The 22,208-nt window shown below is 48.2% G+C and overlaps 21 non-coding genes across 21 annotated transcripts; 10 read left to right on the forward strand and 11 right to left on the reverse strand.

Moving 5' to 3' along the window:
- Positions 1–13,810: 13,810 nt before the first annotated feature.
- trnal-cag (transfer RNA leucine (anticodon CAG)) lies at positions 13,811–13,892 on the reverse strand. Its single transcript has one exon. It is a non-coding gene; the product is annotated as a tRNA-Leu (tRNA).
- Positions 13,893–14,781: 889 nt separating this feature from the next.
- Positions 14,782–14,864, reverse strand: trnal-cag (transfer RNA leucine (anticodon CAG)). Its single transcript has one exon. It is a non-coding gene; the product is annotated as a tRNA-Leu (tRNA).
- Positions 14,865–14,956: 92 nt separating this feature from the next.
- On the forward strand, positions 14,957–15,030 carry trnam-cau (transfer RNA methionine (anticodon CAU)). The gene has a single exon. It is a non-coding gene; the product is annotated as a tRNA-Met (tRNA).
- A 389-nt stretch (positions 15,031–15,419) lies between these two features.
- Positions 15,420–15,502, reverse strand: trnal-cag (transfer RNA leucine (anticodon CAG)). The gene has a single exon. It is a non-coding gene; the product is annotated as a tRNA-Leu (tRNA).
- Positions 15,503–15,596: 94 nt separating this feature from the next.
- Positions 15,597–15,670, forward strand: trnam-cau (transfer RNA methionine (anticodon CAU)). The gene has a single exon. It is a non-coding gene; the product is annotated as a tRNA-Met (tRNA).
- Positions 15,671–16,319: 649 nt separating this feature from the next.
- On the reverse strand, positions 16,320–16,402 carry trnal-cag (transfer RNA leucine (anticodon CAG)). The gene has a single exon. It is a non-coding gene; the product is annotated as a tRNA-Leu (tRNA).
- Positions 16,403–16,497: 95 nt separating this feature from the next.
- Positions 16,498–16,571, forward strand: trnam-cau (transfer RNA methionine (anticodon CAU)). The gene has a single exon. It is a non-coding gene; the product is annotated as a tRNA-Met (tRNA).
- Positions 16,572–16,964: 393 nt separating this feature from the next.
- On the reverse strand, positions 16,965–17,047 carry trnal-cag (transfer RNA leucine (anticodon CAG)). Its single transcript has one exon. It is a non-coding gene; the product is annotated as a tRNA-Leu (tRNA).
- A 94-nt stretch (positions 17,048–17,141) lies between these two features.
- Positions 17,142–17,215, forward strand: trnam-cau (transfer RNA methionine (anticodon CAU)). The gene has a single exon. It is a non-coding gene; the product is annotated as a tRNA-Met (tRNA).
- Positions 17,216–17,865: 650 nt separating this feature from the next.
- trnal-cag (transfer RNA leucine (anticodon CAG)) lies at positions 17,866–17,948 on the reverse strand. The gene has a single exon. It is a non-coding gene; the product is annotated as a tRNA-Leu (tRNA).
- Positions 17,949–18,043: 95 nt separating this feature from the next.
- On the forward strand, positions 18,044–18,117 carry trnam-cau (transfer RNA methionine (anticodon CAU)). Its single transcript has one exon. It is a non-coding gene; the product is annotated as a tRNA-Met (tRNA).
- Positions 18,118–18,506: 389 nt separating this feature from the next.
- Positions 18,507–18,591, reverse strand: trnal-cag (transfer RNA leucine (anticodon CAG)). Its single transcript has one exon. It is a non-coding gene; the product is annotated as a tRNA-Leu (tRNA).
- A 94-nt stretch (positions 18,592–18,685) lies between these two features.
- On the forward strand, positions 18,686–18,759 carry trnam-cau (transfer RNA methionine (anticodon CAU)). The gene has a single exon. It is a non-coding gene; the product is annotated as a tRNA-Met (tRNA).
- A 633-nt stretch (positions 18,760–19,392) lies between these two features.
- Positions 19,393–19,475, reverse strand: trnal-cag (transfer RNA leucine (anticodon CAG)). The gene has a single exon. It is a non-coding gene; the product is annotated as a tRNA-Leu (tRNA).
- Positions 19,476–19,570: 95 nt separating this feature from the next.
- On the forward strand, positions 19,571–19,644 carry trnam-cau (transfer RNA methionine (anticodon CAU)). The gene has a single exon. It is a non-coding gene; the product is annotated as a tRNA-Met (tRNA).
- A 390-nt stretch (positions 19,645–20,034) lies between these two features.
- Positions 20,035–20,118, reverse strand: trnal-cag (transfer RNA leucine (anticodon CAG)). The gene has a single exon. It is a non-coding gene; the product is annotated as a tRNA-Leu (tRNA).
- A 94-nt stretch (positions 20,119–20,212) lies between these two features.
- trnam-cau (transfer RNA methionine (anticodon CAU)) lies at positions 20,213–20,286 on the forward strand. Its single transcript has one exon. It is a non-coding gene; the product is annotated as a tRNA-Met (tRNA).
- Positions 20,287–20,936: 650 nt separating this feature from the next.
- On the reverse strand, positions 20,937–21,019 carry trnal-cag (transfer RNA leucine (anticodon CAG)). The gene has a single exon. It is a non-coding gene; the product is annotated as a tRNA-Leu (tRNA).
- Positions 21,020–21,114: 95 nt separating this feature from the next.
- On the forward strand, positions 21,115–21,188 carry trnam-cau (transfer RNA methionine (anticodon CAU)). Its single transcript has one exon. It is a non-coding gene; the product is annotated as a tRNA-Met (tRNA).
- A 389-nt stretch (positions 21,189–21,577) lies between these two features.
- Positions 21,578–21,660, reverse strand: trnal-cag (transfer RNA leucine (anticodon CAG)). The gene has a single exon. It is a non-coding gene; the product is annotated as a tRNA-Leu (tRNA).
- A 94-nt stretch (positions 21,661–21,754) lies between these two features.
- On the forward strand, positions 21,755–21,828 carry trnam-cau (transfer RNA methionine (anticodon CAU)). The gene has a single exon. It is a non-coding gene; the product is annotated as a tRNA-Met (tRNA).
- The last annotated feature ends 380 nt before the right edge of the window (positions 21,829–22,208 follow it).

A 22,208-nucleotide genomic window follows, 5' to 3' on the forward strand; every position in this document is an offset into this window, starting at 1 on the left:
CCTCGACCGCCAGGCTGGAGGTTGGGTTTCCCGCCTTCCCCTGGCTGTTCGCGGTCTGACGATTGGTTTCCGACTCTTGCTGCCCACCCCATCCGCCCAGCCCGGTGCCTTTCCTCTCGGAGGTTCATGAAGAGTTCAGCTACGTGCTCAGCTCTTCCCCCGCACATCCCTCGCGGGTAGGGGTGGCCTGGGAACACGTTGACGTCCTCTGGTGGAGTGTGCGATTGCGGTGCATTCATGCTCGCGAACCGCCGCCAACTGGTGGGGCTGTCCGTGCTTCCCGCCTTAGCCTGTAAGTGTCAGCCAGCCCTGGCTGTAAAGTGGGGCTCACAGCACTGCAGGTCATGCCGCCTCCGCCCTGCATGCTATGGCCCTCCTGCATTATTTCAGGCCATAATTCTTACATGCACGAGGGTAGTTCTGACTTGAGGTTGATGCAGGACCTGCATGCGGTGACTGAAAAGTCTCGGTGCAGTCCCTTGGTCAGATGATGTCCATTTTTGTTGCCTAAAAGTGCTGTTTTGGCTGAACCTAGTGGAGATGTGTGACACCGACAAAGCTCGCTTTCTTGGTGTTCTGTCTCTCAGGCCAGCCTCTTCGGCGACACTGTCCAGGACTATCCCAGCGGTCTTGAGCAGTTCACACACAGAAAAGAGTGCCCGTGGAAGGGCCGCGTTTCCTCTGCCTGTCGCCGAAGGCGCCCCCTGCTGGCCCCAATGGGAATTGCTCCGCTCCCCTTTGGGGGCGTTGAGCTCGCCACATCTAGGGGGTGCAGTCTGCCATTGGGTTGCCTTGCATGAAAGCGGAGCTTCCTGAAAGCAGACTACCCGAGGACTGGAGGAATTGTTCTGAGGATACCCTTGAGAAGAACAGGGGCTTTCTCCACCGCTGCCGCCTCTGACCTACGGGTCAGCAGATACCCACCCTTTCAATAAAAGAGCAATTTCCTCTATGTCCCTTGGGCTTCCTAAAAAACGCTGGGTTTGTTTGTGAGTCCTCCTCACACTCAGACCCAGCACATGGTCTTGCCATCTAAGCTGGGGTTGCAGGACGCATAGCTTCCTCGCACTCTAGTAGTGACAACGTGGGATTGTGGATCAAAGGTAAGCGCTGCCTCAGCAGCCAGGCACTACTTCAGGATGCTTGCTTCCTGGGTTGAGCCATCCTTACCAAAAAAAAAGCTGGTTATCCACTGCGGAAGTATTGGTACCGTCCCTGTGACCCTATTTTTTGCAAGCAGCTGCCCGGTTACTAAACCTACCTAGCCTGTCTGCTGGTCGATTTGGTCGATCCATACAATCTAAAAAAAGAGCGGTGGGTTTCGACCTATCCTGGTTCTTGTGTTCTGATTCGGTCCCCTCTTTGGGCTACCGTTCGGTGGCTGAAAACAAAGACACATGTTTTTAGTTTTCAGCACCAGGGTTGGGCTACAGCTTTCGACCTGAAGGATGTGTGCTGTTATGTCGATTACCTGACCAGTTTTTGTTTTGCCTCAGGGGTCAGACGTATCGGTACACGTCTCCCCTCGGCTCCCTGCTTCTCAAAGTGGTCCATTCCCCTGCACTTTACAAACTCGCGGGGTGTGCCCTGGCCCCACTAGGGAGATGGGCACCTGGATCCTCAACTATCTCGACGACTGGAGTAGAGATACCTCACTCGCGAGATTTGTTGGAGGCGAATACAGGGACTTGGTGCCTTCGCACCTCAGCCACTGGGACTTCGGGTCAACTGAGAGAAGAGTGAGCGCTAAAGAACAGAAATAAGCTCTCTCTTTTCTTAGTACGGAGTTGGCTCCGGTCGAGACGTGTCAGATAAAAAAAAAAAAAAAAGGTCGGTGCTTCAGGCCATGACAGCGGTCCATTTAAACTTTCTGAGGCTCCTGGGGCATATGGCAGCCGTAGCTGCAGTTTGGCCGCTCGGCTGCTCCATATGAGATCGCTTCAGCACTGGCCACATGACCGGATCCTGAGATGGGCATGGCACTGTGGCACACTTTGGGTTGGTGTCCCCCTCAGTGTTGCCACCTTCTCAGCCCTGCTTACACCCTGCGTTCCTACGGGCAGCAGTGCTGTAAGACCAGGTGTCGAGGCATAAGGCTATCAACTCAGCTGCCTCCAACATGGGCTGGGGTGCCATTTGCAATGGGCAAGCAGCCTCGGGCTCCCGAACAGGACCTTGACTGCAGCGACAATACACGCCTAGAGTTGCTAGCAGTGCTTTGTCCTCCGCCGGTTCCTACCAATGCTGTGTGACAAGCGCACGCTAGTCCATTAGGACACCATAGCCACAGTATCGTACACCTACTACCAAGGTGGTCTACGCTGCCGTTGCATGCGGCAACTCGCCCGCCATCTCCTCCTCTTGAGTCTTCTTTCGAGTCCTCCCTTTGCCAGCTTCTTCCTGTCTGAGTGGAAACGGCAGGGACGGGCTAGCACACAGATGGACCTGGGGTCTCCTCAAGTACACCTTCCCCAGTGAGTCTCCTTGCACAAACCTGTGCGAGATCGGGGAGAAGGAGGAGCAGGTTCTGTTGGTGCGTCATTTTGACCTACCCCGAACCTGGTATGCTGACACTTCTGCTCCTCGTGACAATCCTCCCTAGTTGACACAATCTGGCACCCGCATCCCGATCTATTGAACCTGTGTGTCTAGCTTCTGGATGGGATGTGGTTGACCTCACTGGCCTTTTTCAATAGGCCGTGGTAAACTTTACCACTCAGGCTAGAGCCCCCTCTATGAGGCTGCCCTACGCTCTGAGGTGAGGTTGTTTCGTTGTATGGTGTTCGCTCGGTCAGAGTTGTGCTTTCCTTTCTGCAGGAGAAGTTGGAGCGAAGGATGTTCCCTCCACTTTGAATGTGTTTGTTACGGCTATCACAGTAAAAAAACAAAAAAAAAAATGCTGTGTATGGTTGTCCCTAGGGAAGCATCACCTGTCCGTCAGGTTCCTGAAGGGTGCAGGAGGATGAGTCCTCCTAGGCCGCACCTCATCCCATCTTGAGGATCTCCCCGTCGCCCTTCTAGGCCCTCCCCTTAAGCCACTTGATTCAGTTGAGCTAAAATCCTGGTCATTCTGACCTTGCTCCTGATCACGCCCGCTTCTGTCAAGAGGGTAGGGACCTGCACGCATTCTCAACCAACGTATCGTGCCTTGAATTTTGTGCCGGCTATTCTCACGTGACCTTGAGATCCCGGCCTGGTTATATGTCCAAGGTTCTCACCCGAACTCGGTTCTCACCTCCGAGTTTGGGTGAGGAACCTGCAAGCACTGCCCTGGAGGAGGCAGACCTGGGCTTAACGTTGCTGTGTAACCTGTTCGTGCCATGCACATTTACGAGGACCGCACCGGAGCTTAGATGCTCCGAGCAGCTCTTGTTTGCTTATGGGTCAGCAGAGGGGAAATGCTGCCTTCGAGCAGAGGTTGGCCCATTGGGTGGTAGGTGCCTCACCTCGGCTTCTCCACTCCACATGAGTTACTCCTCCTAGGTGTGTTGCACAGCGCATCTCTAGCAGACATATTAGAAGCTGCGGGCCAGGCGACACCCATCACCTGCGCAAGATTCTTTTTCCTGCGCTGAGCCATTCCTCCGGTGCGTTGTGCCGCAGGTAATTTGCGGGAGGACGGCTCGGTGTCGGCTTGCTGTGCCATTCCTTACGGATCTGTGCGCTTTCTCCCAGTTGTTCCCTTCAGGGAACTCTGGGTCCTCCATTGCCCCACAGTCTGGATTAGGACGGAGTAGTCCGTGATTGTGCTCCAACAGAGGATCTCCTTCACCCCCTGGAGGTCGTGGCATAATATCTCAGTATTTCTTCTCCACGGTTTATCCCACCGTGTTTCCCCTAGTATCTTAACAGATATTTATTTTACCCAGTTCCCACATGGCTTAAAATTCGTCATTGTGCTCCGCCCCCCCAACGGTTGCTTCAGATACCTGGCACCCCTGGTGGGCCATTATCTGGCTTACAGGGCGTTGGGAAGGTTACATGTTGAGCTTCATTTGTCCTGACATGCTTGCCTGCCAGCATCTGTTCCTCAACGACGTAACTCGGTTCAGGATTGTGGCGTTTTCCAGAGGAGACCCCAAATACACCAGTATTGACGTAACGTCGTAGTGTACGACTGAGGGGGAACGTCTAGGTTACATCTGTAACCCTCGTTCCCTGAAGGAGGGAACGGAGACGTTACGTCAATACTGACGTATTTGGGGTCTCACTTGGGACCCCAATCACCTCTGAGCTTAAGAATACAGGCCAATGAACATTGGCGAGTGGAATTTGCATGCCAAGCCACTCCCCCGTACACACGGGTATATAAGATGGCGGCGTGCATCCACTCATTCAGGTTTATGCTGAGGAGCCGAGACGCAACCCGGCATTCAGCGCAGTTCAGGATTGTGGCAGGAGGACATAACGTCTCCGTTCCCTCCTTCAGGGAACGAGGGTTACAGATGTAACCTAGACGTTTTTGTATACTTAGTCAAAAGTTCAAGCAGAAGCTATAGTTGGCTGTGGGCCAATGACTTGTCAATGGGCAAATGGGGCTAATACGTTATTAAATCAAGGTTATTGGTTTGTTTAGTGCTTTTTGGGAGAAGAGAGACAGAAAAGGGGAGTGGGGAGGACATGTATTACAACTTCCCATTCTGAATGTCTTTTGACATTGTGTGTATGCATTGTTATTTATTTATTTATTGGTTATAGATGCACTTTTTTCTTCGTTCATTTTTATTCATTTATTTTAATTTACCTTTTTGATACACAATGCCCTGTTGGGGCAACTTATTATCTGCACTTTGTTCCACCACTTGAAGACAAATGGATATGTGTTTTGTTGTGTTTTCATATTTTCAAGAGATTATAAGCTAGATGCAGCTTTTCTGGGTTCGCATCGAATATTCTTTGACTTTTATACATAATAATTTTGCTTATGAATAAAGATTGATCTGCAGTTATTTTGAGTTAGATGCCAAATGTTCTCCTCCTATTCAAATTTGACATTGAAGGGGTGCATACAACATATTTGCTCACCGGCAACTATAGTTGCTGCACATTCAAATACGATTTTCAAGAAAAAATCAAAAACCTGTGAAATAAATGCAGAACATGTTCACATAAGATATTATTAACACGTCTAGCACAAATGGGTTAACCTTCATCATCTGGACATCTTATTAAAAGACTTTACTGGATTATCTTCATGTTCATGCTCTTGACGTAGTATGACAAGGCCACAACAATTTGGAGGTGAGGCTGAGATAAAGGGGAGGTTGCTGAAAGTAAGCCAGACTTGAAGCATGATTAAGAATGAGAATGAAGATGCTGGTGTTCAGTTCGAAATCTGGTTAAAGAAAGCAAAGAATGTGCTGTTTTTCTGTCTGTGGTAGACCTTTTAATTGCTCACAGATTTATTTGCACTAAAAAGACCATCAGAAACACCATTAGTGGATTGGAATTGGAAACATTTTATGTACCACAGAAAAATGTATGGAGACTTTAATGTACCAATGTACTGGGTAAAACATACTCACTAGTGTCACTAGTAATTCCTTCATAGCATGATGTGGAATCACACTCTGACCAAAATTATAAAGGATAATATAAGCATTCCTATTCCTTCCATAATAGAGGAATGGGAGGGCTGCACATTATTTTACAGTAACAGATTTAGCTACTTTGTTGATTCAGATGCTTATGACGGTAAGACAATGAGCAATTTAAAATGCTTGGAGGCTTACCAATATCTTCACAGTAATTAAGTCGGTCATGTACTATTCAAGGATGTGGTAAATAATTTTGTGTACTTAAAAACTGATGTAGAGCCAAGTTAAACCCCAAACATGTCACTCCATAAAGCTTGGGTTTGCTGGAACGCAGAGGTCATGGAGGAGTGAGATGAAGATGAGGGCTTCTGTGACATCAGTGAGGATCACACCATAACTGATCTTGAGGCTGACTTGTCACCACCCTCTTCCAAACTGACACTTAGTTCTTCCACCCTGGTCACCAGCAGTGCTACTTCTGTACTGGACTCCCCATCCCCTTTACCAGTCCCTGACCCCAGACATGGCCTCTCACAGTCTTCTACTTCACCTGGACCCTCAGGGACTGCTGTCTCACCTCTCCCGTCTGAAACATCTGTTTCACCTCTCCCCTCAGAGCCAGAGGATGCTGGTTAGGAAAATGCTAAAGAGATGGTAAGTGCAGGATGAAACAACAATGTTTTAAATCCAGACTTTCCACAGTCTGAAGTCATTAGTAAGCAGCAAATACACATCAAGTCAAGTCAACTTTCTTTCCATTGTGCTTTATACTATGTAGCCTGGCTAGGTTATTTATAATCTCCTAAGTATATAGTTCTGAATATGTTGAGATCATAAATGCTATGTAGTCATATCATTAGATAGAATTTTGTCTGTACTACAGTTACACGGATTATGGTAAATATTTATGTGAGATGTACTTGCGCAGAATGTGCATTTGACCAGCATGTTTGTTCCTCTTTTTGTTACTGGTCAGTATTTTGTCTAATCCCACCTGTGTGCAGGTACTCAAAATTCTAATTGGCAAGGGGGGAGGGGTGGATTGGAAGTGATGTTGCAGTTTTCTCTCTAGAGTGTTTCGGAAAGAAATACGAAAATAACCGCTGCTTAAGTAGCTAGATCGTATATCAGATGACCATCGAAAGTGGTAAAGAACGCTTCCTAATCATGCTGAGAAACCAGATAGCATTCTAAATGCCCACGTGGTTTAGGATTCCTCTGGCATCATGGGATTTGTCGTCATTCAGCTGGCCGCGGGTGATACGATGGACATATACAGAGCTTCTTCCTGGGTGGACGGGACAGACCGCACGGGCATTGACGCAATCGGACCACAGGTACTTTTGGTTTTTTTTTTAGCTCTTCTGAGAGAAGAGGCCATTTGTTGGTTTAAACAGCCACACCGTTCTCAAGCGACGATACAGGCCTGCAACTGGTAGGGGTTATTGAAACTGATATGTAAAATGAACTCTTCTGTGGTAAAACAGTTGCGTAAGGAAATACAGGAGTTAAGATTCCGACTGGGAGAAGATTCTGGGAAAAACTCGGCTGTATCTTTAAGAGTGGAGTCTAGAGACCAACAGGTTAAGACAAGGGCAGAAACTCAAAAAGAGTCGGAGTTGCACCTGTTAAAAAAACAGGTTCAGAAGTTGCAAGAGCAGCTGTCAGTGATGAATGTGAGCTCTGCTAAGCAATCTCCACTGGATATGTTAAATCCAAAGCCAGTTCAGTTTCAAAAGCAGAGAAGAGTTTCAAAGACTCGAGAAGATTTCTTCTGCTACCGTTGCGGAGAGGATGGGCACATTGCAACCAAGTATAAAGCACCAGAAAATCCTACACTTGTGATACAGAAGCTAGCGCGGGCTCTTTGTCAGGCCAAATCTGAGAAAAGCAGATTAGCTGAAGACAATGGCTCTGCAAATAGTCTTAATTGTCCAGTGAAAGATTTGCTTGCAGCTGGTGTCATAACTGAATCTAGACATCCGTATGCTTCACCAATAGTCATTGCCAGGAAAATAATGGAACCATTCGAATCTGCATTGACTATCAGTCTCCAGCCACATTCCAACGATTAATGGAAAAGGCTGTGGGAGACATGCATCTCCTCCAAGTTATTGTGTACTTGGATGACATTATTATCTTTGGACGGATCTTAGAAGAACACGAGGAGAGGCTGTTGAAAGTGCTTGAAAGTTAACTGGAAAATGCCCACTGATTTGAAGTTTTTAAGATCTTTTCTTGGATTTTGCGGGTTCTACCGTAGCTTTATCAAAAACTACTCTGCAATCATATGACCACTGACCAAGTTAAACAAAGGGTATCCTCCTGCAAAGGGGCAATGCAAAACTGTACCAAAGGGGAAATACTATCAGAAATCTGAGCCGTTTGGTGAAAGATGGGATCTGTTATGCACCGATTCATTCCATTACATCATTCATTGCCTTACCCATGCTCGCGTACTTGCATATGCAGACCCAGCTAAGCCATATATATTACATGTGGATGCAAGCTTGAGTGGACTGGGTAGATATCCATTCTTCTGAAGAATCTAGGGTAGGCTAGTGGATCAGTTAGGGATTCCTTCGGAAAGTATCCCCTCTGCATGTGTTTGCCCCATATATTTGGAACTGGAACATAAGGCGAACATAAGGCGTAGTTGTGAACTTAGACGTGAGACTGGCTCGGGAGCAGGACTCCGTTATTGGTCCTGTGAGACAAGAAGTCAAAAAAGGCAAAGTTCTTTCAGGTACCAAGAAGTCATCTCTTCCTGAAATTTTGTTGAGACAACAGGGAAACAAATTAGTCATTCGTCATAATCTCCTGTACAGAGATACTAAGAGTCCCTATGGAAAAGAGATTCGACAGTTAGTCCTTCCAGAAAAATACAGATCTCAAGTATTGCATTCCCTTTATGATGAGTCTGGCCATCTTGGTATTGAGAAAACCACAGAACTATGTAGAACCCGTTTCTACTGGCCATGAATGAGCACAGACGTGGAGCAGTACATCAAAAATGTGGACGATGCATTGCAAGGAAAACACTACCTCAAAGATCTGCTTACCTGAGTCATATCACAAGTAGTGGGCAGATGGACCTAGTTTGCATTGACTTTCTTTCTATTGAGGCGGACTCTAAGGGGATCTGTAATGTACTGGTTATTACCAACCATTTCACTCACTACGCCCAAGCATATCCAGCAAGAGACCAGAAAGCACTAAACGTAGCCAAAATCTTGGTGGAGAAATTTTTTGTGCATCATGGTCTACCTGCCGGATCCATTCCGACCAAGGGCGTGATTTTGAGAGCAAGCTCATCAAAGAGTTGCTGAAAATCTTGGGGATTCGTAAGTCCAGAACATCACCTCATCATCCCCAGGGGGATCCACAACCAGAGCGGTTTAACCACACTCTTCTTTCCATGCTGGGAACCCTAGATCCAGGCAAGAAGAACAAATGGAGTCAGAGTATCAGTCAGTTGGTACACGTGTATAACTGTACTAAAAACGAAACAACTGGGTATTCACCCTATTACTTACTATTTGGGAGAGAGGCTTGGCTTCTGGTAGATGTGCAGTTTGGAACTTCATCAGAAGGTGAACATGGTCGGAAACATCACCAGTATGTTAAATATGTGAAAAAAGCCTACCAGTTATCAGCAGACAATTCTCTGAAAACACAGCAAAGAAATAAAAGGCTCTATGACAAAAGAGTGAGATATCAGAGTCTAGAAACAGGAGATCGAGTGCTTATCAAGAATCTCACCTTAACTGGGAGACACAAGTTAAATGTCCAGAATTCTACAAGGAAAAGACAATCATGTACTATGTTATAGTGGCATCCTTTAACCAAATGTGATGAATGTGCTGGTTGGAGTGCTGACCAGAGACTGCAACCCATAATACCAATTTAGAAAAACCTCATGGGGACATGAGTATATCAGAAGGTGGAGAGTGTAGCCTGGCTAGGTTATTTATAGTCTTCTAAATATATAGTTCTGAATATGTTGAGATCATAAATGCTATGTAGTCATATCATTAGATAGCATTTTGTCTGTACTACTGTTACACGGATTATGGTAAATGTTTATGTGAGATGTACTTGTGCAGAACGTGTATTTGACCAGCATGTATGTTCCTCTTTTTGCTACTGGTCAGTATTTTGTCTACTCTAGCCTGTGTGCAGGTACTGAGAATTCTGATTGGCAAGCGGGGAGGGCGGAAAGAGAAAGAGGAGAGAGGCAGATTGGAAGTGATGTTGCAGTTTCCTCTCTAGAGTGTTTTGGAAAGAAATACGAAAATAACCACTGCTTCAGTGGCTAGATCGTATATCAGACGACCATAGAAAGTGGTAAAGAACCGTTTCTTTCATTTTGCGTCATTTGTGTACTCTGACGAAGAGTATAGAGAGGACTCACGTTTGTTACGGCTGCTGCTCGCGTAGTGATCTTTTTTCCTCTAACGGAGCGTTAGAGACTTTTGTGTGATGAGGGACCAGAGCTCCCTAATCATGCTGAGGAACCAGATAGTGTTCTATATCCCCACGTGGTTTAGGATTCCTCATCGCGGGATTCGTCATCATTCAGCCGGCCGCGGGTGATACGACGGTCATATACAGAGCTTCATCCTGGGTGGACGGGACGGACTGCACAGGCATTGACGCAATCTGACCGCAGGTACTCTTGTTTTTTTTTTAGCTCTTCGGAGTGAAGAGGCCATTTGTTGGTTTAAACGGCCACACCGTTCTCAAGCGACAATGCAGGCCTGCAACTGGTAGGGGTTATTGAAACTGAAAGTAAGTGTGTGGACCGACATTATGAATTTGTTATTTGATTTGTTAATTTAATTGCTATTGAGTGTTTGCATTCTGACTGCTGATTTAATGCAGTACTTCACAAGTGAAGGGTATTATTGTTCATTACTGACACCAACTAAGTATTATTATTGGTGTACCTATTGTTAATTTGAGTATAAGTCAGTGAAACCTCTGATCTGAGAAGATCAAAAAGTGATTTGAGTGAAAGGAAAGAATGCATGTACATTGTTGTACTTTATTTAATCCATTTACTCATTTTGCTCTTTAATTTCATTTTCATTTGGTAAATAAATCATTCAGTAATTGTTGAGAGCTTGCCCTTGGTGATTTACATTACCAATTTACCAGAACTACCACCAGATAATATATTGCTTACATGAAGTGATCAGAGTGGGAAAGGTGGGAGGTAGGTTAATTGCAAATCATTTGAATCTGGGTGCAGCGCTCATTCAGAGAAGAGGGTAGGGGCGCTACATACTATAAAGAATGTGCCAAAGCAGCTTCACACTGATAAAAACTATAATAACAAAATCTGTTATGGAATTGTGCATCAAAAAAAATGTGATAATGTAATAATTGTATCATGTGTTGGTGTTTTTTAATAGGCTGTTGACAGCCGAAATGTCTTTGGTTATCAGCATGTGGACAGATTGGCAGAATATCTGGTGGATCTCCAGGGTCACACAGCCCTCGGCCTGACCAACCAGGAAGCCAACACCATAATTGCACTTTGGCAGAACCTGGATGTGTCAGGCATTCACCACAGCCACCTGCCACGATACCGGTAGCACCGCCCATTCGTTCATCATCCCCCGAATTCTAATCACCTGCACCTGATCCTCGTTGAGCCACGCCCTATATAAGAGACACTCTCACCAGTCCCCCGTTGTCTGGTCTACCGTTCACATGGCTGACGCTATTCCTGATTTCATGCTACTCTCCTCGTTGATCTCGCCAGTGTTCTCTGATTCGGGCGTGGCTCACTCATTTGGACTCTCATCTGCTTTACGCGCTCGGGCTTGCGCGGTAAATGAGCGGTCATGTGATGCATTTTGATTAGCACGAGAAAGATGCGAAAATGGATGTTGAGGAGGTGAAATGGAGGCTTGCCTCTGACTTTTACGTTTTGGCAAAATTTATAAAACTTACAAAACTTGCAAAATTAGACAGATCAGTACTATGCATCCCGGCCAGCAGCAGCAGCAGTGAAAGGGTGTCCAGTGCTGCTGGACGCACCATCAGTGAGCGCAGGACCGCGCTGAAGCCATCTACCGTGGATTCAATAAATTTCCTCCACAAAAACATGTAGCCTAATTTTGGTGAGTAAAGGTTTTTCAAATTATAGTTAAATATGAATTGAGTCTTAAATACATAGTGTAGACAGAGTATATAGGCTAATGTTGGCATTATTCTTTTATAAAATTTCAGCTGCTATTCACCGCTGCGTTGAGGCCGGATTGTGGAGAGAAGTGGAGAAGCAAATCCCGCGGTCTTTATCTTAATTTCGTTATTGCCAAATATCCATCTTAGTTTAGAATTTATCTTAATTTAATTTAAGAAAGACTTATTTTTATTGGCTCGTTGGCCTAGTGTATGTCTAGGCCTATTTAGAGTGCTGAGATGTTACGATGTTAAAGAGGACTTCATTTATTTCTTTGTTCCAACTTCCAAGTGGCCTATAGCCTAAGTTAGTCATGAATAAATTATGTTAAAATATGTATAAATTACTCATTCTTGACCAAAGGCAAAAGAGCTTTGTGCTTGCGCACATTTGAATAATGTCGGACTGTAAACAGGTTTGGGCTTTTAAAAAGCTGTTAATCAGAATTTACTTGTCGGGCTTGGGCTGAATTCTGTCGGGCCTAATTTTTAAGGCCCGATTACAGCTCTACAACGGGGCATAGCCAGTACAGGGGCAGGGTCTACTGTCCACAGTCTGAAACTGTTACAAAAGAACAGTGGCTAGAGGAAATGCGGAGAACTGTTCTCAAATAATGTATATATTTTTATTTATTATAGTGGTGTATGCACTGAGAAGAATTGTTTAAACAGAGCTCACTATTGTTAATATTTGTGTTGAATATTATTTAACTTTTTTTTTTTTTTTAAACGTTATTTAATATTTTATTTAACTTTTTATTTATTGTTTTTGAAAACTTATTTAACTTTTCATTTAAATTGGTTTTGAAAACATGATTTGCCATTTTAACTCCCTTTTAACTTATTGTTTTTGAAAACTTATTATTTAACATTTTGTTTAACTTATTTATTATTCATTACTGTTCTGTTGTAATTGGAAAACAAATGGGCAAATAAATGCTTTTTGATTTCTACTTTTATTTTCATTTTGTTTCTCTTAATTTATTCTAGTTTGAAAACGTATTTAATATTTAATTTTATTTGATTTATTTAATATTCATTACTGTTCTGTTGGCATAATTGTAAAATAAAAACAAATTGGCAAATGATTGCAATTTTATTTCCCTTTTAATTTATTGTTGTTTGAAAACGTATTTAATTTTATTTATTTAATATTTCATTACTGTCTGTTGGTATTATTGTAAAATAAAAATAAATTGGCGAATGATTGCTTTTTAAATTTCTACTTTTACAATCTTTTTAATTCCTTTATATTTTATTGTTGTTTGAAAACTTATTTAATTTTATTTATTTAATATTCATTACTGTTCTGTTGGCATAATTGTAAAATCAAATCATTGCTTTTTGATGTTTACTTGTAATTTATTGTTGTTTCAAAACTTATTTAATAGTTCATATTATTTGAATTATTTAATCTTCATTGCTAAGTTAGTCCTTACTACAAAACAGTTCTTACTGTTTTGTCAGCATAATTGTAAAATAAAAATAAATCGGCAAATGATTGCTTTTTGTATCTATTCTTATTTTAATTTTATTTCCCTTTTAATTTATTGTTGTTTGAAAACTTATTTAATATTTAATTTTATTTAACATTTATTATTGTTCAGTTAGCATCATTGTAAAATAAAAACAAATTGGTTACTTTTTGTTTTTAACTTTATCTGAAGGTCGAAAGTTCGAGCCACACATGGGGCAGCACGGGTAGCTTCTCGGTCTTTGCCCGTAGGGCTCGCTCCAACGGGTCAGCTCCGACAAAGCAAGCGTGTCAGGATGGCCGAGCGGTCTAAGGTGCTGCGCTCAAGCTGGGGAACCATAGTCCATCAAAGACGGGGAAGAAGGGAAGAAAAGGGGGAAGGAAGAAAAAGAGAAAGGGAAGAAGAAAAGGGAAAAATGAAGAAAAGAAGGGGTGAAATGTGGCGTTTAAACCAGGTTACCAGGGAACGCCCGCCAGCGTTGCTGCCACGGTTCTGTCATTCTGACGTCGACTGAAATGCCGTGCTTTGGCAAAGTTAATGCCCCGCTGGGCCGAGGTGCCAGAGGGCTGAAGACCGCAGCAGCTGTCCGCAGCCAAAAGACAGGTCTGTCAGAAGTGGGATTCGAACCCACGCCTCCAGGGGAGACTGCGACCTGAACGCAGCGCCTAGACCGCTCGGCCATCCTGACACGCCGCCTGCTCTGAGCGGAGCTGACCCGTTGGAGAGCCCTACGGGCAAAGACCGAGAAGTTTTGTGAGAAAGTGTGTTCAGGTGTTCATTCAGCCCATCCAGTCCACGGGCCTCGTTGGGCAGTTCAGGCAGCTGGGCTAAGGCAGCGCGTCAGTCTCATAATCTGAAGGTCGTGAGTTCGAGCCTCACACGGGGCAGCGGTGCTTTTCGATACCCGAGAGCGCTTAGATGGAAGAGCAGGCTTCTCTGTTCCTCCCCGCCTGCTTGTCCCTTTCTCCTGAGTCAAAAGGCCAAAGCTCCTCCGGAGGGCGGACGACATGATTTTTTTGTGGAAAGTGTCAGTGTCAGGTTCCAGGTAAATTCCCTGAATCCCATCCAGCGACTTTGCATTCAGTCCAAGGCCGTCCTTTGATATACAATGTAATCAAAATTCAGCGTTCATGCTGGGCTAATGCTGAATGAATGCAGTAATAGCATCCCTGTCAAATTCACGTGACATGTGGCAGCGTCCTTGTGAGGTTTTCTTAAGTTTAATGTCATGCTGGCATTCGAGAAGAAACTTCCCATCAACGGGAAGGCAAGCCTCACGGTGCGTTTCCACTGGCACGTAACGAGCAGAGCGGAGCGGGCGTTTTCAATTCATTCCCATGGAAGCTGAGCCCGCTTGCGCAATGCGCGTACGCTAAACTTCCATAGGAATGAATGGAAAACGCTCTGCTACGCTAAACTTCCATAGGAATGAATGGAAAACGCTCTGCTCCACTGTAGTGGAAATACGGCGTTAGCGTAACGCTGTCTCCACCTCACCGAAACGTTGGCTCGACGTCTAACATGACGCCACAAGTTCTGCCATATGTAAGGCGTTGTCCACAGCCAAAGGATGGGTTTGTCAGAAGTGGGATTCGAACCCACGCCTCCAGGGGAGACTGCGACCTGAACGCAGCGCCTTAGACCGCTCGGCCATCCTGACACGCCTGCCCGACGGGAGACCCGTTGGAGCTGCACCTACAGGCACGGGGCCGAGAAGCTAGTGTTTCGCTCTTCAGGCCGGTAAACCCGCCGGCCTCGTTGGCGCAGTTAGGCAGCGCGTCAGTCTCATAATCTGAAGGTCGTGAGTTCGAGCCTCACACGGGGCAGCGTGGTGCTTTTTGATACCTCAGCGTGACGCTGTCTTCATCTTAATGAAATGTTGACCCGATTTTAATGCAACTCTGCACATTCTGCCAAGTCAAGCCTTCAGAGAAAGCTGTTGCAATCAATGCGTCAAGGACGCGCTTTTCTTGACGTGACACAAGGCATTCTTCAAAAGTGTCTCAAACGTAGTGTCCGGGATGGAGCGACGTCGCACGAACGATACAAGGGGGTTACTCTCAAGTTTAACCGAACGCCCGCCAGCGTTGCTGCCACGGTTCTGTCATTCTGACGTCGACTGAAATGCCGTGCTTTGGCAAAGTTAATGCCCCGCTGGGCCGAGGTGCCAGAGGGCTGAAGACCGCAGCAGCTGTCCGCAGCCAAAAGACAGGTCTGTCAGAAGTGGGATTCGAACCCACGCCTCCAGGGGAGACTGCGACCTGAACGCAGCGCCTTAGACCGCTCGGCCATCCTGACACGCCTGCTCTGCCGGAGCTGACCCGTTGGAGCGAGCCCTACGGGCAAAGACCGAGAAGCTAGTGCTTCGCTGTTCAGCCCCTCCAGTCCACGGGCCTCGTTGGCGCAGTTAGGCAGCGCGTCAGTCTCATAATCTGAAGGTCGTGAGTTCGAGCCTCACACGGGGCAGCGCGGTGCTTTTCGATACCCGAGAGCGCTTAGATGGAAGAGCAGGCTTCTCTGTTCCCTCCCGCCTGCTTGTCCCTTTCTCCTGAGTCAAAAGGCCAAAGCTCCTCCGGAGGGCGGACGACATGACGTTTTGTGAGAAAGTGTCAGGTTCCAGGTAAATTCCCTGAATCCCATCCAGCGACTTTGCATTCAGTCCAAGGCCGTCCTTTGATATACAATGTAATCAAAATTCAGCGTTCATGCTGGGCTAATGCTGAATGAATGCAGTAATAGCATCCCTGTCAAATTCACGTGACATGTGGCAGCGTCCTTGTGAGGTTTTCTTAAGTTTAATGTCATGCTGGCATTCGAGAAGAAACTTCCCATCAACGGGAAGGCAAGCCTCACGGTGCGTTTCCACTGGCACGTAGCAGAGCAGAGGAGCGGGCGTTTTCAATTCATTCCCATGGAAGCTGAGCTTAAACGCTTGCGCAATGCGCGTACGCTAAACTTCCATAGGAATGAATGGAAAACGCTCTGCTCCACTGTAGTGGAAATACGGCGTTAGCGTAACGCTGTCTCCACCTCACCGAAACGTTGGCTCGACGTCTAACATGACGCCACAAGTTCTGCCATATGTAAGGCGTTGTCCACAGCCAAAGGATGGGTTTGTCAGAAGTGGGATTCGAACCCACGCCTCCAGGGGAGACTGCGACCTGAACGCAGCGCCTTAGACCGCTCGGCCATCCTGACACGCCTGCCCGACGGGAGCCGACCCGTTGGAGCTGCACCTACAGGCACGGGGCCGAGAAGCTAGTGTTTCGCTCTTCAGGCCGGTAAACCCGCCGGCCTCGTTGGCGCAGTTAGGCAGCGCGTCAGTCTCATAATCTGAAGGTCGTGAGTTCGAGCCTCACACGGGGCAGCGTGGTGCTTTTTGATACCTCAGCGTGACGCTGTCTTCATCTTAATGAAATGTTGACCCGATTTTAATGCAACTCTGCACATTCTGCCAAGTCAAGCCTTCAGAGAAAGCTGTTGCAATCAATGCGTCAAGGACGCGCTTTTCTTGACGTGACACAAGGCATTCTTCAAAAGTGTCTCAAACGTAGTGTCCGGGATGGAGCGACGTCGCACGAACGATACAAGGGGGGGGGTTACTCTCAAGTTTAACCGAACGCCCGCCAGCGTTGCTGCCACGGTTCTGTCATTCTGACGTCGACTGAAATGCCGTGCTTTGGCAAAGTTAATGCCCCGCTGGGCCGAGGTGCCAGAGGGCTGAAGACCGCAGCAGCTGTCCGCAGCCAAAAGACAGGTCTGTCAGAAGTGGGATTCGAACCCACGCCTCCAGGGGAGACTGCGACCTGAACGCAGCGCCTTAGACCGCTCGGCCATCCTGACACGCCTGCTCTGCCGGAGCTGACCCGTTGGAGCGAGCCCTACGGGCAAAGACCGAGAAGCTAGTGCTTCGCTGTTCAGCCCCTCCAGTCCACGGGCCTCGTTGGCGCAGTTAGGCAGCGCGTCAGTCTCATAATCTGAAGGTCGTGAGTTCGAGCCTCACACGGGGCAGCGCGGTGCTTTTCGATACCCGAGAGCGCTTAGATGGAAGAGCAGGCTTCTCTGTTCCCTCCCGCCTGCTTGTCCCTTTCTCCTGAGTCAAAAGGCCAAAGCTCCTCCGGAGGGCGGACGACATGACGTTTTGTGAGAAAGTGTCAGGTTCCAGGTAAATTCCCTGAATCCCATCCAGCGACTTTGCATTCAGTCCAAGGCCGTCCTTTGATATACAATGTAATCAAAATTCAGCGTTCATGCTGGGCTAATGCTGAATGAATGCAGTAATAGCATCCCTGTCAAATTCACGTGACATGTGGCAGCGTCCTTGTGAGGTTTTCTTAAGTTTAATGTCATGCTGGCATTCGAGAAGAAACTTCCCATCAACGGGAAGGCAAGCCTCACGGTGCGTTTCCACTGGCACGTAACGAGCAGAGCGGAGCGGGCGTTTTCAATTCATTCCCATGGAAGCTGAGCTTAAACGCTTGCGCAATGCGCGTACGCTAAACTTCCATAGGAATGAATGGAAAACGCTCTGCTCCACTGTAGTGGAAATACGGCGTTAGCGTAACGCTGTCTCCACCTCACCGAAACGTTGGCTCGACGTCTAACATGACGCCACAAGTTCTGCCATATGTAAGGCGTTGTCCACAGCCAAAGGATGGGTTTGTCAGAAGTGGGATTCGAACCCACGCCTCCAGGGGAGACTGCGACCTGAACGCAGCGCCTTAGACCGCTCGGCCATCCTGACACGCCTGCCTGACGGGAGCCGACCCGTTGGAGCTGCACCTACAGGCACGGGGCCGAGAAGCTAGTGTTTCGCTCTTCAGGCCGGTAAACCCGCCGGCCTCGTTGGCGCAGTTAGGCAGCGCGTCAGTCTCATAATCTGAAGGTCGTGAGTTCGAGCCTCACACGGGGCAGCGTGGTGCTTTTTGATACCTCAGCGTGACGCTGTCTTCATCTTAATGAAATGTTGACCCGATTTTAATGCAACTCTGCACATTCTGCCAAGTCAAGCCTTCAGAGAAAGCTGTTGCAATCAATGCGTCAAGGACGCGCTTTTCTTGACGTGACACAAGGCATTCTTCAAAAGTGTCTCAAACGTAGTGTCCGGGATGGAGCGACGTCGCACGAACGATACAAGGGGGTTACTCTCAAGTTTAACCGAACGCCCGCCAGCGTTGCTGCCACGGTTCTGTCATTCTGACGTCGACTGAAATGCCGTGCTTTGGCAAAGTTAATGCCCCGCTGGGCCGAGGTGCCAGAGGGCTGAAGACCGCAGCAGCTGTCCGCAGCCAAAAGACAGGTCTGTCAGAAGTGGGATTCGAACCCACGCCTCCAGGGGAGACTGCGACCTGAACGCAGCGCCTTAGAGACCGCTCGGCCATCCTGACACGCCTGCTCTGCCGGAGCTGACCCGTTGGAGCGAGCCCTACGGGCAAAGACCGAGAAGCTAGTGCTTCGCTGTTCAGCCCCTCCAGTCCACGGGCCTCGTTGGCGCAGTTAGGCAGCGCGTCAGTCTCATAATCTGAAGGTCGTGAGTTCGAGCCTCACACGGGGCAGCGCGGTGCTTTTCGATACCCGAGAGCGCTTAGATGGAAGAGCAGGCTTCTCTGTTCCCTCCCGCCTGCTTGTCCCTTTCTCCTGAGTCAAAAGGCCAAAGCTCCTCCGGAGGGCGGACGACATGACGTTTTGTGAGAAAGTGTCAGGTTCCAGGTAAATTCCCTGAATCCCATCCAGCGACTTTGCATTCAGTCCAAGGCCGTCCTTTGATATACAATGTAATCAAAATTCAGCGTTCATGCTGGGCTAATGCTGAATGAATGCAGTAATAGCATCCCTGTCAAATTCACGTGACATGTGGCAGCGTCCTTGTGAGGTTTTCTTAAGTTTAATGTCATGCTGGCATCGAGAAGAAACTTCCCATCAACGGGAAGGCAAGCCTCACGGTGCGTTTCCACTGGCACGTAACGAGCAGAGCGGAGCGGGCGTTTTCAATTCATTCCCATGGAAGCTGAGCTTAAACGCTTGCGCAATGCGCGTACGCTAAACTTCCATAGGAATGAATGGAAAACGCTCTGCTCCACTGTAGTGGAAACGCTGTCTCCACCTCACCGAAACGTTGGCTCGACGTCTAACATGACGCCACAAGTTCTGCCATATGTAAGGCGTTGTCCACAGCCAAAGGATGGGTTTGTCAGAAGTGGGATTCGAACCCACGCCTCCAGGGGAGACTGCGACCTGAACGCAGCGCCTTAGACCGCTCGGCCATCCTGACACGCCTGCCCGACGGGAGCCGACCCGTTGGAGCTGCACCTACAGGCACGGGGCCGAGAAGCTAGTGTTTCGCTCTTCAGCCCGGTAAACCCGCCGGCCTCGTTGGCGCAGTTAGGCAGCGCGTCAGTCTCATAATCTGAAGGTCGTGAGTTCGAGCCTCACACGGGGCAGCGTGGTGCTTTTTGATACCTCAGCGTGACGCTGTCTTCATCTTAATGAAATGTTGACCCGATTTTAATGCAACTCTGCACATTCTGCCAAGTCAAGCCTTCAGAGAAAGCTGTTGCAATCAATGCGTCAAGGACGCTTTTTTTCTTGACGTGACACAAGGCATTCTTCAAAAGTGTCTCAAACGTAGTGTCCGGGATGGAGCGACGTCGCACGAACGATACAAGGGGGTTACTCTCAAGTTTAACCGAACGCCCGCCAGCGTTGCTGCCACGGTTCTGTCATTCTGACGTCGACTGAAATGCCGTGCTTTGGCAAAGTTAATGCCCCGCTGGGCCGAGGTGCCAGAGGGCTGAAGACCGCAGCAGCTGTCCGCAGCCAAAAGACAGGTCTGTCAGAAGTGGGATTCGAACCCACGCCTCCAGGGGGAGACTGCGACCTGAACGCAGCGCCTTAGACCGCTCGGCCATCCTGACACGCCTGCTCTGCCGGAGCTGACCCGTTGGAGCGAGCCCTACGGGCAAAGACCGAGAAGCTAGTGCTTCGCTGTTCAGCCCCTCCAGTCCACGGGCCTCGTTGGCGCAGTTAGGCAGCGCGTCAGTCTCATAATCTGAAGGTCGTGAGTTCGAGCCTCACACGGGGCAGCGCGGTGCTTTTCGATACCCGAGAGCGCTTAGATGGAAGAGCAGGCTTCTCTGTTCCCTCCCGCCTGCTTGTCCCTTTCTCCTGAGTCAAAAGGCCAAAGCTCCTCCGGAGGGCGGACGACATGACGTTTTGTGAGAAAGTGTCAGGTTCCAGGTAAATTCCCTGAATCCCATCCAGCGACTTTGCATTCAGTCCAAGGCCGTCCTTTGATATACAATGTAATCAAAATTCAGCGTTCATGCTGGGCTAATGCTGAATGAATGCAGTAATAGCATCCCTGTCAAATTCACGTGACATGTGGCAGCGTCCTTGTGAGGTTTTCTTAAGTTTAATGTCATGCTGGCATTCGAGAAGAAACTTCCCATCAACGGGAAGGCAAGCCTCACGGTGCGTTTCCACTGGCACGTAACGAGCAGAGCGGAGCGGGCGTTTTCAATTCATTCCCATGGAAGCTGAGCTTAAACGCTTGCGCAATGCGCGTACGCTAAACTTCCATAGGAATGAATGGAAAACGCTCTGCTCCACTGTAGTGGAAATACGGCGTTAGCGTAACGCTGTCTCCACCTCACCGAAACGTTGGCTCGACGTCTAACATGACGCCACAAGTTCTGCCATATGTAAGGCGTTGTCCACAGCCAAAGGATGGGTTTGTCAGAAGTGGGATTCGAACCCACGCCTCCAGGGGAGACTGCGACCTGAACGCAGCGCCTTAGACCGCTCGGCCATCCTGACACGCCTGCCCGACGGGAGCCGACCCGTTGGAGCTGCACCTACAGGCACGGGGCCGAGAAGCTAGTGTTTCGCTCTTCAGCCCGGTAAACCCGCCGGCCTCGTTGGCGCAGTTAGGCAGCGCGTCAGTCTCATAATCTGAAGGTCGTGAGTTCGAGCCTCACACGGGGCAGCGTGGCGCTTTTTGATACCTCAGCGTGACGCTGTCTTCATCTTAATGAAATGTTGACCCGATTTTAATGCAACTCTGCACATTCTGCCAAGTCAAGCCTTCAGAGAAAGCTGTTGCAATCAATGCGTCAAGGACGCGCTTTTCTTGACGTGACACAAGGCATTCTTCAAAAGTGTCTCAAACGTAGTGTCCGGGATGGAGCGACGTCGCACGAACGATACAAGGGGGTTACTCTCAAGTTTAACCGAACGCCCGCCAGCGTTGCTGCCACGGTTCTGTCATTCTGACGTCGACTGAAATGCCGTGCTTTGGCAAAGTTAATGCCCCGCTGGGCCGAGGTGCCAGAGGGCTGAAGACCGCAGCAGCTGTCCGCAGCCAAAAGACAGGTCTGTCAGAAGTGGGATTCGAACCCACGCCTCCAGGGGAGACTGCGACCTGAACGCAGCGCCTTAGACCGCTCGGCCATCCTGACACGCCTGCTCTGCCGGAGCTGACCCGTTGGAGCGAGCCCTACGGGCAAAGACCGAGAAGCTAGTGCTTCGCTGTTCAGCCCCTCCAGTCCACGGGCCTCGTTGGCGCAGTTAGGCAGCGCGTCAGTCTCATAATCTGAAGGTCGTGAGTTCGAGCCTCACACGGGGCAGCGCGGTGCTTTTCGATACCCGAGAGCGCTTAGATGGAAGAGCAGGCTTCTCTGTTCCCTCCCGCCTGCTTGTCCCTTTCTCCTGAGTCAAAAGGCCAAAGCTCCTCCGGAGGGCGGACGACATGACGTTTTGTGAGAAAGTGTCAGGTTCCAGGTAAATTCCCTGAATCCCATCCAGCGACTTTGCATTCAGTCCAAGGCCGTCCTTTGATATACAATGTAATCAAAATTCAGCGTTCATGCTGGGCTAATGCTGAATGAATGCAGTAATAGCATCCCTGTCAAATTCACGTGACATGTGGCAGCGTCCTTGTGAGGTTTTCTTAAGTTTAATGTCATGCTAAGCTGAGCTTAAACGCTTGCGCAATGCGCGTACGCTA

Source organism: Labeo rohita, chromosome 4 (genome assembly GCF_022985175.1).
Source record: "Labeo rohita strain BAU-BD-2019 chromosome 4, IGBB_LRoh.1.0, whole genome shotgun sequence".
In the NCBI taxonomy this organism is placed as follows: domain Eukaryota; kingdom Metazoa; phylum Chordata; class Actinopteri; order Cypriniformes; family Cyprinidae; genus Labeo; species Labeo rohita.